At 41.7% G+C, this 19,244-nt stretch overlaps 1 long non-coding RNA gene across 1 annotated transcript in view; it reads left to right on the top strand.

Annotated features, from left to right (window-relative positions):
* The window catches only part of LOC118017030, a 36,799-nt gene extending 21,574 nt beyond the window's left edge, over positions 1-15,225 (top strand). The window contains exon 3 of the long non-coding RNA XR_004681025.1: positions 14,010-15,225. This is a non-coding gene — a long non-coding RNA (uncharacterized LOC118017030). The remainder of the gene's footprint in view (positions 1-14,009) is intronic.
* Positions 15,226-19,244: the final 4,019 nt, after the last annotated feature.

Raw genomic sequence — 19,244 nt, 5'->3', positions numbered from 1 at the left:
ATGTTTATGGTCAACTGATTTTGACAAGAGTGACAAGGACATTCAATGGGGGAAAGAAAATTATTTTTTTACAAATGGTCAGGAACAATTGAATATCTACATGCAACAGAATGCATGTGTACTTCTTTCTCACACTATAGAAATGTAAGTCCTCTCCAGGAAATGCAAAACCATGATATTACTTACCACCCACTAAGATGTCTATAGTAATATTTTAAAAAGGTATTAGCAAGTATTGGCAAGGATGTGGAGAAATTGAAATACTCATACAGGGCTAGTGGGGATTTAAAATGGTGCAGCTTCTGTGAAAAAATCTTGGCAGCTCCTCAAAATTTTAAATATAGAATTACCATATGACCTAGCAATTCTGTTCCTAAATATATACTTGAGAGAATGAAGACAGGTGTTCACAGATGTCCACTTGTATGCAAAGGTTCATAGCAGCATAATTTACAGTAGTCAGGAAGTAGAAGCAATCCAAATGTCTATCAGCTGATGAATAGATAAACAAAATTTGGTATATATACACATTGGAATATTATTTAGTCATAAAGAAAAGTAAAGTACAGATCCATGCTATAACATATATAACCTTGAAAACATTATGTTAAATGAAAGAAACCAGATGCAAAAAGCCACAGATCGTATGATTGCAATTCTATGCAATGTCCAGAATGGGCAAATCCATGGAGACAAAAGGTAGATGAGTGGCCACCAAGGGATGGGAGTGGAGGAGAACTGAGTTCTTTTTGGAATAGTGAAAATGTTCTGGAATTAGATCATGGCTATGTTTAGTGTATTCAAAACATAGTGAATATACTAAAAACTACAAAAATATATACTTTAAGATGGTGAATTTTATGTCATGTGAAACTAATCTCATTTTTTAAAAGTGCTCTTAAAAAAGAGAAGATGCTTTAAGTAAATCTTGAAGAAGAAGCAAAGAAATGCCCTAAGAGTGGGAAGTGGAGAAGTAAGTTCTAGGCTGAGGGGATCAAATGTACAACAGCAGATTGATGAAGCAATATATTCAGTTCAGGACTCTACAAGTGATTACAAAAACAAACCAACCAACCAACCCAACCCATAAAATCAGTTGTAGGCTAAAACAAACAAAATTTTTAAAGCTTTACTTTGTAAGCCAATATGACACTTCATTTCTTATGTGATTAGAAGATGAATCATGGAACACTACATCAAAAACTAATGATGTACGATATGGTGATTAACATAGCATAATTAAAAAAAAAAAGAAGATGATTTTCTTCCCTCCTGCATTTTGGTCCTCACCTTAGAAGTAACTTAGTTGATCAATAAATGAAGGATGTGTGGATGTCATCCCTCTACCTGGAATGCTCTTTCCCTGACTCTCCATGGCTCATGCTTTCTTATTTTTCAGGCCCAACTTAAGTGTCTTTTTCTGGAGAGGTTTTTCCTGACCCCACCATCTAAATGGATTCCCATTTCTCACCGTTATTTTCCATCACTGCATTCTGTTAGTATCCTGCACAGGCAATTATGTTCACTTGCCGGCTTTTGGATTTTTTTTAAAAGATGTATTTATTTATTTTAGAGAGTGGGGGGAGGAGCTAAGGGAGAGGGAGAGAGAGTCTCAAGCAGATTCCACATGGAGTGTGGAGCCTGACTCAGGGCTCAATCCTACAACCCCAATATCATGACCTGATTGAAAGCAAGACATGGGCACTTAACCAACTGCACCACCTAGGTGCCCCATGGTTTGTTGGATTTTTTATTTCTCACCCTAGTCAGTAAGCTCTGAAGACGGGGAACATGATTGTTTTAATCAGTGAGATGTCCCCAGTGGTAGGACAGAGCTTCATTAATATGAGTCAAAGGCAGGAAGCTGTGATGGGTAGATGAGACCTCCTCAGGTCACAGGCCCAGAGCAGTCTGGCATTGTCTTGTTGTTCTGAGGTGGACACTATCAAGAGCCCAGTCCACGATATCCCAGGCTTAGCTGGTCTAGGGCTTGGCTGTGGTTTAACTCTGTGTTTGCAAAATTTATAGCACTTGATAACAGAGAAATTCATCCCTGCCAGAGTCAACACCAGTAAGTGCTGTGACTCATAGCTCAGCCTGAGTTAGTCAAGGTTGGGCAAAACCGGCTTGAAAGGGCATTTCTCTAAGGCAGCAGAGGACTGGGTTTAAAAGTTGGGAAGTAGCAAACATACTGCTTGAGTGAAAGGCTCATGGGAGGCATGCTGGGGATGAGGTTGGAATGCAAGGTTGAGGTACAAGTTAGAGTGTGAAATCCAACTCTAGAGCAGCCCTCCTGTTTAGCTCTGTGTGAACTGCCCGACAGAAATTGGGCAAAGGGTCAACCCACACTTCTGAGGAAGATGTGATGCTTTTAGTTGCAGGCTTGGTTCTCTGAAGGAGATTCTGGGCAGAGTTTGTGGTATGAGATATTTATAAGGAGTAACACTTGTGGACAGAAGAAGGCTTGAGCAGTGGGAGAAAGTGGACTGCAGTGGAGGCTTGGCCAAGCCTTGGCCAACCCAGCAGGGAGCTCTGGGAGGAGAAATGTAGGCAGAGTTGTCACATATCCTGCCAAATGGTGGGGCCTTTATTACAGCCCCGTCCCCCATTCAGTGGCTACATACAGGCTGCCCAAAAAGGGCATGACCACAGGTAAAACGATTCTCTGCAGCTGAGGCCACTAAATGGAGCTGACAGCTGGGAGCAAGTCCTTGCTTGAAGGGATCTGCTCCATGTATCACAATTTCTACCACACGAGCCACTTCTGTGTTGGAAGTCCTGTGGAACAGGGCTTCTTTCTTTCTTTGCTTTCTTTCACTGTAGACATTGTCCATAGGCTAGTTTTCCCTCATATCTTAGCCCATAAGAAATATTAACAAATTCCTTCCCCATTAAACACTAAGTAGTAGGCAGCAGGACTACTTCATCTTAACTCTTGCTAAGAGGTTGTCAGGCTAAAGATTACATTTTTCTACCCCTAACCTTGGTTTGGCTTTTGAAATATAAATTTTTGTTTTTTGATTCTAAAATCATTTAGACTTTCAGGGCACCTGGGTGGTTCAGTCGTTAAGCATCTGCCTTGGGCTCAGGTCATGATCCCAGGGTCCTGGGATAGAGCCCTGCATCAGGTTCCTTCCTCGGTGAGCCTGCTTCTCCCTCTCCCTCTGCTGCTCCCCCTGCTTGTGCTCTTTCTCGTTCTGTGTCAAATAAATAAATAAAATCTTAAAAAAAAAAAAAAAGAATTTAAAAAATCGTTTAGACTTTCAAAACCATCAACTGATAAAGAGAGACTGATGTTTCTCCATTTGGCTGGAAGCTGTTTAATTCTACTTTTATTGTTACTATATTCAAGGAAAGAGAAATAAAAAAGGAAGGGGGAAATGAACTTCATTGAAGCCCAGTACCAGGCTCTTTGAGTTGACTGTTCCATATCATACATCATTCAATTAGGAAGAACTGCCTTGCAAAGAGGTCACTGATTTCAAGGACTCAAAGACATGGGCTGTCTCTTATGCCGAGGGGCAAGGCATTATTTGTTATAAATGCTAAATTCCTCTAGATACTTCAGGAAGAGATATGCAGTACAGAATTCCAGTTCACCTCTTTCCCCAGTGATATCCTAGCCATTCTAGGGCTAAGAAGGGCCAGTGCAGATAAAAACAGTTGTGTAATCTTATGATAGTTTCCTTCAGTGATGAGGTCTTTGTTGATTGCTCATGTTCTAAATGTGCAGGAAACATACTTGCTTTCTAATCTGGGCTCTGAAGGTTAAACTAATTGGGTAACTTTGAGAAAGCCACTTAACTTCCCAGGTCCCTGTGACTTATATTATCTCAGAGTATTATCATCCTCCCTTTACAGATAAGGAAGCAGAGTAGTGAGTGATGAGTGACAGCCTAAGTCTTCACGGCTGGCAAAAGCTTGGGGCAGATCTGTCTGCCTGGCTCTGAATTTACACACTTTTTTTTTTTTGGAAGAGAGAGCGTGAGCATGAGCTGGGGCGGGTTTGAGGGGGAGCAGAGAGCGAGAGAATCTTAAGCAGGCTCAACACTCAATGCAAGGTTCAATCTCATGATCCTGAGATCATGACCTGAGCCGAAATCAAGAGTCTGACGCTCAGTGGATTGAGCCACCCAGGCACTGCAAACCTACACACTTTCAACAACATCACCCAATCTCCTACAAAGAGGTTGGGTATATGATTTCTGTATTTCCTTCCATTTTAAAAGTTTCATGTGCTATCACGGCATACTTATCAAACAGAAATAGAAACCTTATTCGGTTTATATACACAGTATTAATGCTATGTGTTTATAGAGAGGTTAAAACTGATTCTTGCCATCTTTGAGGATATTTCCTCTGAGCAGCAAGATATTGAGTGACACCCTCTGAATTTCAAACATTTTAGCCATGGGAGACCGTCTGATCTGCTAAAGCAATTTATTAACTTCCTCTTTTATAAAGCAAATTTTTTTAAAAAACAAGTAAAGGTAAACTGCTGAAACTTTCTAGTGCATACTATTACAAATGGGGCCTTTGTGTGGTGATGGTATTTGGTAAGTCTTTTTGGTATTTGGTAAGTTTCTATAAAAAGATAATTAAGTGGAGAAAAGTTTTTGTGCACTGAAATGGTCACTTTTGAAAGGATGCTTTAAAAAAATTATTTCCTTTCTGTTTATATAGGAAAGGGTAACCTTATTTCCACTTTCAGCTGGGATTCTAGTCCTACAACAGAATCTCCAATGGCAATCCAGCAACTAATCTTTCCTCTTCACTTTGTAAGGAAAGCCACACGTCCAGTGAAATGAAAATCAAAGTATGGCTAAAAGGTCTCACCTTTAAGGTTTACTTTATGACCACGAAGTCCAGTGCCTGAGGCCTGGGACTTGAAGAGGGTCCCAACGCCTCCTAGTGGTATAAAGGGGCAGATCATCTTCCTTCCGGTGAACCACATGAACCAGGCTGAAGACAGTGAGGATAGTTACATCTCTGGGCACTGAGCATACCCTTCCCTTCAGAAGTTTCCTCAAGAATATTCTGTCTTTAGGGGTGCCTGGGTGACCCAGTCGGTTAAGTGTCTGCCTTCAGCCCAGGTCATGATCCCAGAGTCCTGGGATCCAGTCCCACATCGGGCTCCCTGCTCAGCGGGGAGCCTGCTTGTCCCTTTGCCCTCTGCCCTCCCCTGCTTGTGCTCTCTCTCTCTGACAAATAAATAAAATCTTAAAAAAAAAAAAGAATATTCTGTGTTTAGGGGCGCCTGGGTGGCTCAGTCGGTTAAGCGTCTGCCTTCAGCTCAAGTCAGGATTCCGGGGTGGTGGGATCGAGTCCCACTTCCAGCTCCCTGCTTATCGGGGAGTCTGCTTCTCCCTCTGCCTGCGGCTCCCTCTGCTTGTGCTCTCTCTCAGTCTCTCTCTGGCAAATAAATGAATAAATAAATATTTAAAAAAGAATATTCTGTGTTTTTTTAAAAAAAAGAATATTCTGGGGGCGCCTGAGTGGCTCGGTCGGTTGAGCGTCTGCCTTCGGCTCAGGTCCTGATCCCAGGGTCCTGGGATCAAGCCTCCCATCGGGCTCCCTGCTCCACTGGAAGCCTGCTTCTCCCTCTCCCACTCCCCCTGCTTGTGTTCCCTCTCTCGCTGTGTCTCTGTCAAAAACTAAAATCTTAAAAAAAAAAAAAAAAAAGAATATTCTGTGTTTAAAAAACAGAATATTCCATGTTAAAAAAAAAGCATATTCTGTGTTTAATTAAGAAAACAGTAACATCACATTTTTTTGTAGCTTTCCAAGTATTTTCACATGGTGGATTGCAAGTTTTGGAGTTTTACAGACTAGTAAAATTACAGAGGAGAAAAAAAAAGAAGGATAATATCATCATAGACTGGTCAACTTTGTATTTTGTCAAATAATTGATATCTGAGAGAGAAGAAAACTTACCAAATACCATCACCACCACTGATGAAACAAAGAACATGATCTTAGCAATGGGGCAAGGAGGTCATTTCATATATAAAAAAAAGGTCCTTTAAATAGCCTTAAATGGACTTTTTGGAAAACTCACTATACTGTCTTGAATGTTCTCATTCTTCTGCAGAGCAGTAAAAACTTCGTCACAGACTTTCACAACCAACCTCTGAAGGAGGTGAAGCAGGTGTTATGCTCATCTTACCTGTCGAGAAGCGTGAGCTAAGAGATGTGAAGTAAGAAGGTCTGGTGATGCTAACACTGCTCATCTCCAAATCACACTTGGGCCATGTAGGCCCTAGACTCTGGGCTAGCATCCTGGTTTAGAGACTTAACAGCTAGGAAAGCTTGGGACATTTAGTAACATCTGAAGGCCCTAGGAAAAGATTGTAATCAGCTTGCCCTAAAGGTCTGGTTTCAATATAGGGCCAAAGGACAGAGGAGTTTTGATTTGGTTCAGTTGCTTCTTCTTGGCTCACTTGCAGATTAGAGGGACCTCCTCAAGGCCAAGGCTGCCAACTAAGTGTTTTTCCTGGATTTCCCAGATTACAATCAGGGACCAGTTTGCAGAGCCAGCAGAATCCAATTTCTGTCTCTTATTTTCCCCACCACTTTGTAGTCCCAGAGAAACACTTACAATGTGAGTAGGTATTCTTCTTCAGACACTAGCCATCTTGGAAGGTCTAGGAGCTCACTGGTGCCTTTAATAATTTCCTTTTCTTCTTAAAAAAAAGTGCTAGGGAGAGTAAAAGAAGAATAGAGAGGGATGTTCTTTATTCTGAAAATCTAAAACTACATCCCTGAATGTCTGGGTGGACTTCATGGGTATAAATTTAATGGACATTAGATAAGCCAGCTTCTACCTCTCACAACTGCATGAATTTTTTTTTTTATTTTTTGGCTGGGAATACATTACTTGAACTTCAAGTAAACAGTAACCTGAAAATTCTTTAGTAGTTCATATGTGTGCTTGGCCCAAAAGAAAGTGATCTCTTTCATTCTTTCTTTCCTTCTACGACATGACCCTTCACTTATGGAGAAAAAAAGAGCAGAGGTTGTACTGGCAGGGGAGAGAGACAATCCTAATTTTCTCTTTTCAGTTTTTCACTTTTTTCTCAGACTACTTTTCCTTCCTTTTATTAGCTTAGATGATTTTACTGATGAGAAATTGGAAGCACAGAGAGGTTAGGGAAATTGCCCAAGATCACAGAGATCGTGGTAAAATGTGATCAGAATGCTGACTTCTAGCTTGCTATACAATTTTGTTGCCATTTTTAAGGATTTACCAGGAAAACATTACAAGGAGAGAATACTAGACAAAATTTCGAGAATCCTGGACAATATTGTATTTGAGTAAATATTAGAGAAAATTCATATTCTACTTTCTGTGTGTGTGCGTGTGTGTGCAAGTGAGTCAGCAGACCTGTTGAACCTTAGCTGGAAAACCATCATTGTTACACTCTACACCAGCTAGTAATCCTAAAAAGAATTTTGTTTTGTGACCTTTTAAGAGAGAATTGTCATGAAAAATGAGATGTTTTCAGCGTAATGGTACTCTTTATTGCTGCTCACAGAATTAGTTATTAATATGAGTTCTGAGAATCAAAACTGTATCTCACTTCAGCTTCAAATATTTACAAGACAGTCTCACAGGGAATAGCCCTCACTTAGAAGGACATGTGCCCATAACAAATAGCAAAGATACTAAGAACTCTTCCCTGAATCCATGTGTTGCCATGGAAATAGATAACGAAAACGATGCCATGATTTCTTATCTCCAGAAGCAATCCTTGCGCAAAGGGAATGCAAACACAAAGCCATACAAAGGGATGAGCATAGTTGCTTATTAAATGATGCTGGTTCATAATGATTAAGTCCATGAAAAACCTTTCAGCTTTGCCATTTTTTGAGACTAGTTTATCTTTCCAGCTAATGAAAAATCGGCAACGAGATATCAAAGATTTTTTTATTATTAATGACATTGATAAACAACAAATAGGTGTAATACTAAGAGGCCTCATGCTATATGGTTGTGCCTCCAGCCACTTATTGCACGATTCGAGAATTCTCCTGCCCATTAACATTATTACTCTTGGTGGGGGTGCGCCTGGGTGGCTCAGTCCATAAAGCATCCAATTCTTGGTTCTGGCTCAGGTTATGGTCTCGGGGTTGTGGGATTGAGCCCTGCCTTGGGCTTTGCGCTCAGCGGGGAATTTGCTGGCGATTCTCTCCCTCTCCTTCTGCCTCTCCCCTGCTCATGCTCTCTCTCAAGTAAAGGAAATCTTTTTAAAAAAAAATTAAAAAATGAAACTATTACTTTTGGGGAGTATTATATTAGCAATATCCATTTATTTTAGGTAATTTTGAAAACACCACAATGAAAAAAGAAAAATCATTTGGGATCCTACATTCAGTGCTCTAGTGCTATAATTCTGATAGTTTTTTTCCAGATCATTACATGCATATATAATGAAACAAACTAGACACATGTACGTGTTTGTTTATAAGATTGGAATCACACTCTATTTTCCCACTCTTCTAAACTTGTTCAATGCCATATGTTTAGTCAGTGGGTTGAAATGCTCCACCACCTAAGAATAGTTGCCTCTTTCCCAAGAAAGGTGTGCCTGGAAATCCCACACACAGTGTGGGTATCAGAACACTCTTCCCTTGGATTGGTTCTGGTTATTTTCTCATTATGCCTATAAATATTTGTGGGGAGCCCCAGTATACCGCATGGATAAAAGGCCCAAGGATAACCTAGGAAAATGTGCAGAAAGCTCTGGGTGTTACTTAGATCTGGCTGAAATAATATGGCTTACATTTCATTGAAGAATTAACAAAATTACTGTGATCTTAAAAAAAAAAGTCCTAACATTTCTTTCCTTTTCTTCCAAGAAGGTACGTTAAAATGATGTCAGAGGAGAAAGGAATTTGAATCTTCATGAGGCAACCAAATGTAGGAGAAAATAGCATGGATCTGGATTCAGACAGACCCAGGTTTAAATAATGACACTATCACTTGATGTCAGTAAGACCTTGAGCCATACTTCCCTATTCTGAAAAATGGGGATGTCAGCACTCCCTCAGTGTGTTGTTGGGAGAATTTAATGAGAATATGTATGTAAAGCTATTAGTAAATAGTAGGCACTTCCCTTGACAGTGGCTATTACTATTATTGAGTTGTGAGAGGATTAACTCAAGGGTCCCATGCTCAACCCCACGTGCTATACCATGAATTTAGCAGTGTCCATTAATGTTAATATTCCCTTCGCTGCTTGTTTGGAAACTAATGAAAACAAATGTTGTTACTGCGTTTAAGATTCTGCGAACTGTCTGTCACTAAGACACAATCACAGAAGAAGAGCATCAGGTTATAAAAATTATTGAGCTATGTTGGGTCTGATGCAATTTATGATATACCAGAGATACAATCTATTTGTGGAGGAAAACTGATTTACATTCCTCATTAAAGAGGCATTTCACTAAGAGACACAATTGGATGTGACTGACTGCTTTGAATTCAGAAAGCAGTCTGCACTAAGAGCTCTTTTTCCATCAGGGCTAATATAATCTAGCTGCTACAGTTGCTGCTTCTAGAAGCTTCCACAAAGGATGAGTCTGCACATGGCAACTTCTTGTACATTTCAAATCTTGCTTTTCTCTCTTAAGAAAAGGGCCTGACCATTCTTATTTTTCAGTTTAAAACTAATATACCCCCTGGTTTCCTTTGTTTTCAATGTTTTCCCTAAATAGATAGGTGCTTTTCAGGGCACTTCATGTTTCTTACTCTCCTTCTGGCCAGTCAGACTCATATATCTAATGGTGTTTCCGTCACAGGTCAGAGCTGTCCTAATTGTGCAGCCAACTCTAGCACTTACTTCTCATTGCTATTTTTAGCTGAAAGGGTGATTTAGTTTATTGCCTGTACTTCTGAGATTAAACCTAAATGTTAAAGAGAATCAAGTGTCCATAGACAAAGAATCAGGAGAAAACAGAGAGGGAGGCAAACCATGAGAGACTCTTAACTCTAGGAAACAAACTGAGGGTTGCTGGAGGGGAGGTGGGTGGGTGGATGGGGTAAGTGGGTGGATGGGGTAAGTGGGTGATGGGCATTAAAGAGGGCGCTTGATGTGATGAGCACGGAGTGTTATATGCAACTGATGAATCATTAAATTCTACCCCTGAAACTAATAAAAAAAGAAGAGAAAAAGAATTAGGAGAATATATTGGGCATTAGGTTCAGTACTATGTGCATTGTAGCCAGCTGATGTCATTAGTAATGTTAGCTGAGAAATCCTAGCTCCAGTTTGCAAGAAGCAACTAAACTGAAATGACTTACTCCTTCTGTGACAGGCTAGAAATTATCCCATAAGATTAATTTTTTCCTCAACAATCAGCTACCACTATATTACCAGTTCTAAGTCATGAGCTAAATGTTCATTGGTCATTATGTATTTCTTCTGTGAGTCATGATCAATAAATGTTGGAAAGAAATAGACTTTGTTCTTCAGAGTTCCTGGCTGCTTTCAGAATTTAATTTCTTAACTCGATTGAGGAACAACCAGGAAGTTATAAATAGAATCTTAAGAGAATATAACAATCCTTAGACCCACAGAGACGTGAAAAGTTTACTGTGGTTTTTAAAATCCTCAGACAGAACATCCTTTGGAAATCTGAGCTAGTAACGAGCAACTGAACCCAACCCCCTCCAATATTAGTATAATGCTCTTCATTCCTTCTTTTATTGGTCACTGAGGGGTGCCTAAATTTGTTCTGGTCACCAGAACTGGGGGACAGAGAGACCTGCTGCTACCGTAACTCTGATCAACCAGCCATCAGGGAAAACCAGGACGGAAGTCTTTACCAGCGTGGCCTCTCCATTTGGTACATTTTCTAGGTTGCGTTCTCCTTTTCTTTCTTAGTATCTGAACCTTACTTTATGTGAGGTTGCAACGTGCCCCGAGAAGTATCTATTTCCCAGTATCTTTTGTAACTAGCAGTGACCATGTAATTAAGCTCTGGCCAGTGAGATGCAAATCCAAGTGTTGCCTGGGCCTTTTTGGAAGACGGCTTAAATGGAACTGACTCAGTCAGCAGGTATCTTTTCTGCCCTTTTCCCTTTCCTCTTTCTTATGCCCTTAAAAGATCTGTAATGATTGGCGCTCCAGCTGCCTTCTGGGCCAGGAAGCGACCACCAGACAGGAAGCCAGCCCTGGGCAGGGAGGAAGGGGGTAGTGAGGTTGCCGGGCCCAGAACGGCTCTGACCCTGCCATCCCAGACCTTTTAAGCGAGAAAGAAACAACTTCCATCTTGCTTAAACTACTCTAATTTTGTGTTTTCTCACATGGGCAGCTGAATCTAGCCTAATCTATATAGCCATTAAAAAGGGTCAAAGTCTCTGGTGTATGAATTTCCTTTAAGAAGAGACAAAGCCTTTTTCCTTTCCTTTTTTTTTTTTTTTTTTTTTTAATGAGACAAGAGATTAAAATGCCAACACTTTTAGGAGTTTCCTTTCAATCCTTTAAAGTACAGATGACTGTTAGCAACTTCCAGGGGCAGATTCTGAGGTGGAAGCCTGGGAGTCTGAGGTGCGCCTGTGGGGGATGTGGGGAGGAAGAGAAAAAGGACTCAGGATGGGGGCTGATGCTACTGTGCTTCCCTCACGTTTTTACCCGTGCTGCCCTCCTGGCTCCTGATGGGGCCTCCCACCTTGCCTGGAGGCCCCTGGGGCCATGGAGGAGGAAGTGCCTGCATCTGAGCCACCCCGAGGCACCCTGAAAGCCTGGCCTTCCAGGCAGCAAGAAAAGAGAGCAGTGCTCCTGCCCGCCTGCCTGCCAAATACGGGGCAATGACCTGCGTCATTCCAGTGTCATCACGAACCCCTCGAACGTGGGGGACTAGCCTTATTCTGCAGATGTGTGAAGTGAGGCTCAGAGAGATGAAGCATCCCACCCAAGGTCACTATTTGAGACCCCAGTAGGGTGACCAACTATCCCGGTTTTCCCAGGACTGAGGGGTTTCCTGAGATGCAAGACTTTGAGGACAGTACCAGACAAACCAGGACGGTTGGTCAGTCTGGTCTGTCTGCCCGCAAAGCCCTGTTATACCACCTGTGTGCCCCGACAAAGCCCACAGCTCCGATTTCCCCAAGAGCCGGCTCTAGCATCCTGAAATGCTCAACCTTGACCTCTGGCCTGGCAATCTGCTCTCCTTTCTAGAAGTAGGCCCTGGCGTGGCCCTAGTAGGACTGTGTGATGGAACTAAAGTCTCCTCTGTGCTGTCTTACATTCCAGGCTAGGATCCCCAACCCCACACACCCAGCAGCTACCACCCAGAGAGAGCCCAATGCTGTACGGGGAGCAGAGCCTTGCCCTGAGTGGGGCAGAGCCCAGGGCCTTGTCTTACTGTGCTGACATGTTCTCCAGATCCTTTGCCCTCCTTGTCCACCAGATGTGACCACTTAAAACTATCATAACATCTTTACATTTTTCCCATTAAAATACTTTTTCCAGAGTTTTAAAAGCACTATCTTTTGTCTGCCTAAAGATGCAAAAGGTACAAATTTAAGATGAATAACTTCCAAGTTCTATCCCTTTCTATCTTAGCTTAACTCTTACTAAATGGCACCAATGGGATTTTGTGTGTCTCCACATAAATAAACCCAAATAATGGCCATCTAGGTTGTAGGTTCCCCGCTTGGGGTTTCTGGATAGGATTCGGGGATACATGAACCTCCCTGAAATTGTGTGCCCTGGTGTGTGTGTACGTGTGTGCATGTGTGTGCGTGCGTGCATGCACACACACACATACTCTCTTACAGGGTAGAGGGCCTGCAACTTTTACCACATCCTCGGGGCAGTCTGTGACCAATAGCTGAAAAGCACTGGAGAATTACCTTGGAAGAATTTTTTACTTTTTACAAAAGGTGCCTTTGTTTTATGAAATGATTCACAGTAGCAACTTATCACAGTGTATGAGCCTATGAATCAGGCTCTGGCCTTGACACAGCAAAGGAAAAAAGCAGGGAGCCACAAGGAAATGTGTGGTCAAGACAGAGCAGGGGAGTACAGCTGAGAGCTCTAATCGTCTGCACACCATGCCCTCTGGGGATGGAAGGAGAATCCTCAGACCCAGAGCAAAGAGCCATGGGGGCTCCTGGCTCCAGAGCCAATGGCCAAAGACTTCCTTATTCTCTTCGCCATTAACCTATCTGTAGGTGATCGATTTCTCATTTCTGGTGTTTTCTTTTATATTTTTGCTTGTTTGCTTTTTTGCAAAGTGCAACTTCTCTCCTGAATACATTAATCCAGTAAACATCTAATGAATACCACAGGCCCCGTGTCTGAATGCCCACACAGTGGAGTCTGGACCTCAGTCTTGGGTTTGTAGCCCAGCTCCACCCTTTGTAGACATGTGACTTTGGGGAGGGAGTCTGGCCTTCCTAAGCTTCCATTTTCCTAGCCTCAGTGGCACCGGGTTCCCTGTCCTCTTTCCCAGCAAATTCTGGAAGCAGCGACCCTTAAATAATAGGGCCATGGATAATCTGGTTGTCTCCTCGTGACCACGATCCTTCGGCCAGCCCTCCCGGGCTCCTTGCCCTGCCTGTCTGGAGTCCTGAATAGTGAGCAGGTCAAAACTGCCATTGGTGCCAGGGCCAGCCTGGCACAGCCTCAAACTACCTTTTCTGTCTCATTTTCCACAATGCCCAACCGCCCCCGTGGTGAGGCCCTCTGAGAGTCTGTGTGGGGTGCGCTGGATGACCAGGAGGGCTGTCTCCATCAATAGGAGAGCCGGTGATTGCAGAATAAGGAGAGATGAGAATATGGGACCTTCCCAGGGACTGCCGAATGACACCGAACACTTCGGCCTGCTCCAAGTACACGGGACGCCCCCGCTGGGGCCTCCCCAGTGCACAGGCTTACGCTCAGGAAGTTTTTTTTAAATGAAAAATCAAGAGTCTGTGATCCTTCTTAATGAGGCTGAGGTGTTTTCACATTAGGAGATGATGGATTCCTTTTCATGGTGAAAAAATTTTTTATTTTCAGGCTCAGAAGACAAAAAAGAACTGAGTAAGAGGGATGGACCCTCTGGGCTCACGGCACCTGTGGCTAATGGTCTGACAGGAGGCTCATGGTCCACGAGCACACTCCTTGGGTTTTCCCGGACTCTTTGGACTCTGATGCAGGTTTATCTGCCTGAACGGTTTTCCCTTCCCCCACAGGGAATGAATCATTTCCTCTCATATCCTGCCAGACATCTCAAACCATACCTCCCACTCTTGGTTAAGTGCCCAAACCGAACTCATGGTGATGAAAAAGCAACTGATGGAAAACAATTTTTCATTCTCATTTACAAGCCTCTTGAAAGAAGCTTTTTGGGAGAAGCCTGTGGGCATGACACCCGGTCCCAGCTGGATGCTCTTGACGAACACTCATTGTCAACACTGAAACGCGACAGCAGGTCGTATGTCATGGAGCCTCGAGAGTGAGGGGAGCCTGATTCATTTCCCTGAGACAACCTAACAAGCCAGGCATCTGCCAGTGTCAGATACTTCATCCAGAGCTAAGTGGAAGGTCACTTGACATAAAATGATGAGCTTCTGCTGCCATCTGGTGGAGTTCTCACCTTTCATCATTATTAATTAAAGAGTCACTTGCCAGACACTAGAGAGCAGTGGTTCTCAAAGTGAGTCCCTATGACTAGCAGTATTGACATTACCTACCATTTACTACCTATAGCATTTGGCCAGTTACTTAGTCTTTCTAAGCCTTGTTTCCTTAGTGATAAAATATCTAACTAATAGCACTGTGAGGATTGAAACAGAAAGGTAGATAACATGAGCAGTAATAGTAAAAATGTAAGGTGCCTAGCATTAAATTTAACAAAGGACATGCAATTATGAAAAACAATGTAAAACCTTTGTTTGAAAGATATTTGTGAATACCTAAATGAAAGAGTTCATTGGAAAAGCAGAATCTCAGACTCTACTTTAGACCGACTGGATAACAGGATCTCTGGGTTATTTATATTGACATTAAAATTTGAAAAGCACTGCTTTTGATGACATACTTATTCTTATTATTCCTACTTTGTGACTGTAAACATCCTCATGTTGTTTCGATAAAAAAAAAAAAAATGCTGTCCCATCACCAGACAGGGTATGAAGTGGAGGTTAAGAGCACTGGATTTGGAGGGGTGCCTGGGTGTCTCAGTTGTTAAGCATCTGCCTCCAGCTCAGGTCATGATCTCAGGGTCCAAGGATCGAGCCCCTCATTGAGCCCCACTCAGGCTCCCTGCTCAGCCGGAAGACTGCTTCTCCTTCCCCCACTCCCCCTGCTTGTGTTCCCTCTCTCGCTGTGTCTCTCTCTGTCAAATAAATAAATAAAATCTTAAAAAAAAAAAAAAAGCACTGTATTTGGGGTCACTCCATACTGATTTTGTATCCTACCTCTGATCACTTACTACCAAGGACATGTGGTGGGTTACTTATTCTTTCCAAGCCTTAGTTTGCTTAGTTGTGAAATAGTCATGAAAATATCTAACTTATAGAACTGTGAGGATTTAAACAGAAAATGTAATTAACATAAACTGTAGTAATAAAAAATATAAGGTGCCTAGTATTAAAACTAACAAAAGATGTGGGATTATGAAAAAGAGTATAAAATTTCATTGCAAGGCATTTGAAAATACTTAAAGAGAAAGAAGAAACCATGTTCAAGGATAGGAAGACTCAATGGTGTAACACTGTCAGCCCTCTTCAAAGTAATCTCTTCTTCTTTTTTTTTTATTATGTTATGTTAATCACCATATATTACATCATTAGTTTTCAAAGTAATCTCTTCTAATGCAATTCAAATTATAGCCTCAACTGGGCTCTTTGTTGAACTTGACAGGCTGATTCTGAAATTTATGTAAAAGGAACAGACTAAGAATAGCTTAGACAATTCTGAAAAAGAATCAGATAGGAGAGTCCCTCTCCCACATACCAAGACTAACTAGAAAACTACAACAGTTAAGGTGGTGTGGTGTGACACATGGAAGGATTAGTGGAACAGACTAGAATTCAGATTTGGGAATTTGATATATGACAGTGGTGGTTTTACCAATCAGTGGGAAATGCCTGAGCTACTTGATAAATGACTCTACAATAATTGGCTATATGGAAAAATACCCCCTCCCATACACACACAGAGACCTCTTCTTTATAGTACACACTAAATTAAATTATTTCCAGATTGATTGAATATCTAAATGTATACAGCAAAACTTAAGAATTTTGAAGAAAATACAAAAGAATTTCTTTATGACTTTAGTACAGGAAAGAACATATTAAGCAAAACTCCCTGTGCCAAAACTATAAAATGAAAGATTCTGATACATTTGATTACTTTAAATTGGAAACTTTTGTGCATGAAAAGACACCATAAACAAAATCAAAAGACAAGACACCCTTTGGGGGAAGATATTTTCACACATAATTGACAAAAGATTTGTATCAGAATACATAAAATACTCCCATAAATGAAGAAAACAAAAGATAACCCAATGAAAAGATGGACAAAATATACAAACATACTCTTCCCAAAAGAAAAAATACTGTATCTATTAGATATATGACAAAGGGTTCAGCCTCAGCAATTAACACTGAAATGCAAATTGACAAGTGAAATGGTATAAACAATTAAAAAATAGAACTACCACATGATCCAGAAATTCCACTTCCAGGTATTTATCCAAAGAAAATGAAAACCCTAACTTGAAAAGATATCTACCTCCCCATATTCACTGCATCATTATTTATAGATTCCAAGATATGGAACCAACCTAAGTGCCCATCAGTAGATGAATGGATAAAGAAAATGTGGGATATATGCCCAGTGGAGTATTATTCAGCCACAGAAACAAATGAAATCTTGCCTTTTGCAAAAATATGTATGGACCTTGAAGGCATAATGCTGAGTGAAATAAGTCAGACAAAGGCAAATATCGTATGATCTCACTTACATGTGGAATCTAAAACAAACAAACAAACAAGAAAAAAACTTATAGGTAGAACAGACTGGTAGTTGCCAGAGGTGGGGGGTGAGCAAAATGGGTAAAAGAAGTCAAACAGTTTCTTGAGGAAGGCAAGATGGCAGAGAAGTAGGGGACCCCATTTCAACTGGTTCCCTGAATTTAGCTGGATAGCTAAATTTTTGAACACAAAATCAGCCTGAGAGGTAAGAATATATATCTGGATCTCTACAAGCGGAAAAGTGACTGCTTCTTGCAAGGTAGGATGTGTGGAGTCATGAAGAGATATTGGAAGATGAACAGAAGGAGGAGGGAGCCTCCATAAGCTGGCTCCTGGAAAGTGATATAACAGTGGAGCACAAAATTGGAACCCTTAGAAATCTGCTGTAGTGAGAGACGTCCCCCTCTGAAAGGGGCTCTGGAGATGAAAACACAAAATTCTAGGTAGGGCATTGTGGTCTCGGGATCCGAGGAGTCACAGAGCAAGCGGGGGTGCCTGAACTGCTAAAGTGCCGGAGCAGTGGAGCCAGGAAGTAGGAGGGGACTCTCAGCTAGGATCACCACAAACCATGAGCTGGGCCGGTTGGTAATCGCTCTTTTCTTGAGCAGCCTGAAAAAGACTGGAACCTGGGCTGCCACCAGGCAGTAGCTCACAGGGCAATAGTGGCCTGGAAAGGACATTAGGGCAGCCCACAGACATGATTCAGGAGCTTCAGGTGTGCAGGAGCCCGAGGGCATTTGCAGTTTTAGAGGCACAAAGGGCAGTGGCACTCCCAGGCCCCTGGGACAAGCTCTGAGAGAGTTGCTGTGAGTGAGCGCCACGGGAGGTTGTGGTTTTGGGGGGCGCATACAGAAGTGGAGACTGTTTGTCCTGGAGGGTTTATTAAAGGGCAGACTGTGATTTTTCTGCTCTGGGCCAGAGGTTTGGGCACAGCCATTTTTGCTCTGATCCTCTGAAAAGGTGAGGAAAGCCTCCAGGGAACAAAAGCCACACAGAAGACTGGTTTCCACTGAGCCCATCCCCCTGACAGTGGGTGGGGCAACTCCACCCAGGCAGGGTTACCTGAGAAACTGCATAGCAGGCCCCTCCCCTAGAAGACAGTCTGGAAGAACAGGTGGATGACAAACCTATAGATCCCACAAGACTGTAGAATTCTAACTCCAGAGGAAATAGTATATTGAGCTCCAGGTGTTGCCTCATGACTCATTTATTTTTCAGATAAAATTCTCCTTTTCTTTCTTTTTTCTTTTTTTTTATGCTTTTCTCTCTCTTTTTTACTTTTTTTCTCATTTCAACTAAATGCTTATTATACCAACTTCTATTTCATAGTCACTTTTTAACTTGTATTTTTTTCACATCTACATATTTTTATAGATATATGCTTCATTTTAGTCCTTTTTTCACTCTATTCAATTTTATCATTATATATATGTAAGTTTTACTTCCCTTGAAATTTTGGGATGTAGTGTCTTCTGACACACAGATCAAAATTCACCCAGGAACATGTGGAACACCCAGCTTTGTCCATACTGGGAGGTTATAGTCCCTCTTCCCCTCTCCCCCTTTTTTCTTTTTAAAATTTTATTCTTGTGTTTCATTTTGGCTTTGTTTTTCTGTGGTGGCTTCTGACCACTCCGGACTTTGCTAGGGTGCATCTTGCTTGGGTCATGGTTGATATTTTGGACTCTGTTCATTTGCCCATCCATCAGTCTCTGGACAGAATTACAAGAAGGAGGAACTCACACAAAAAAGAACCAGAGGCAGTGTTCTCTGCCACAGAGCTAATTGATATGAATTTAAGTAAGATGTCAGAGATAGAATTCAGGATAGCAATCATAAAGTTAATAGCTAGGCTTGAAAAACCCACAAGAGATCATATAGAATCTTAAAGGGCAGAAATGAGATCTAATCAGGCTGAACTTAAAAATACTATGAATGAGATGCAGTCTAAACTGGATACTCTAACAGCTTCTGGTCAATGAGGCAGAAGAGAGAATAAGTCATCTAGAAGATAAGCTGATGGAAAGGAAGGAAGTTGAGGAAAACAGAGATAGGCAGCTAGAAGCCCATGAGAACAGACTTAGAGAGATCAATGATGCTATGAAACATTCCAATGTCAGAATTATTGGGATCCCTGAGAGGGTGGTGAGAGAGAGAGGGGTAGAAGGTATTTTTGAGCAAATCATAGCTGAGAACTTCTTAATCTGGGGGAAGGAAACAAGCACTCATGTCCAAGAGGCAGAGGACACCTCACAAAATCAATAAA

Source organism: Mirounga leonina, unplaced genomic scaffold (genome assembly GCF_011800145.1).
Source record: "Mirounga leonina isolate KUSES-001 unplaced genomic scaffold, KU_Mleo_1.0 Mir_168, whole genome shotgun sequence".
NCBI lineage: Eukaryota > Metazoa > Chordata > Mammalia > Carnivora > Phocidae > Mirounga > Mirounga leonina.
Note: the sequence above shows the minus strand (reverse complement) of the source record. Positions and strands in the feature narration are given on the sequence as shown.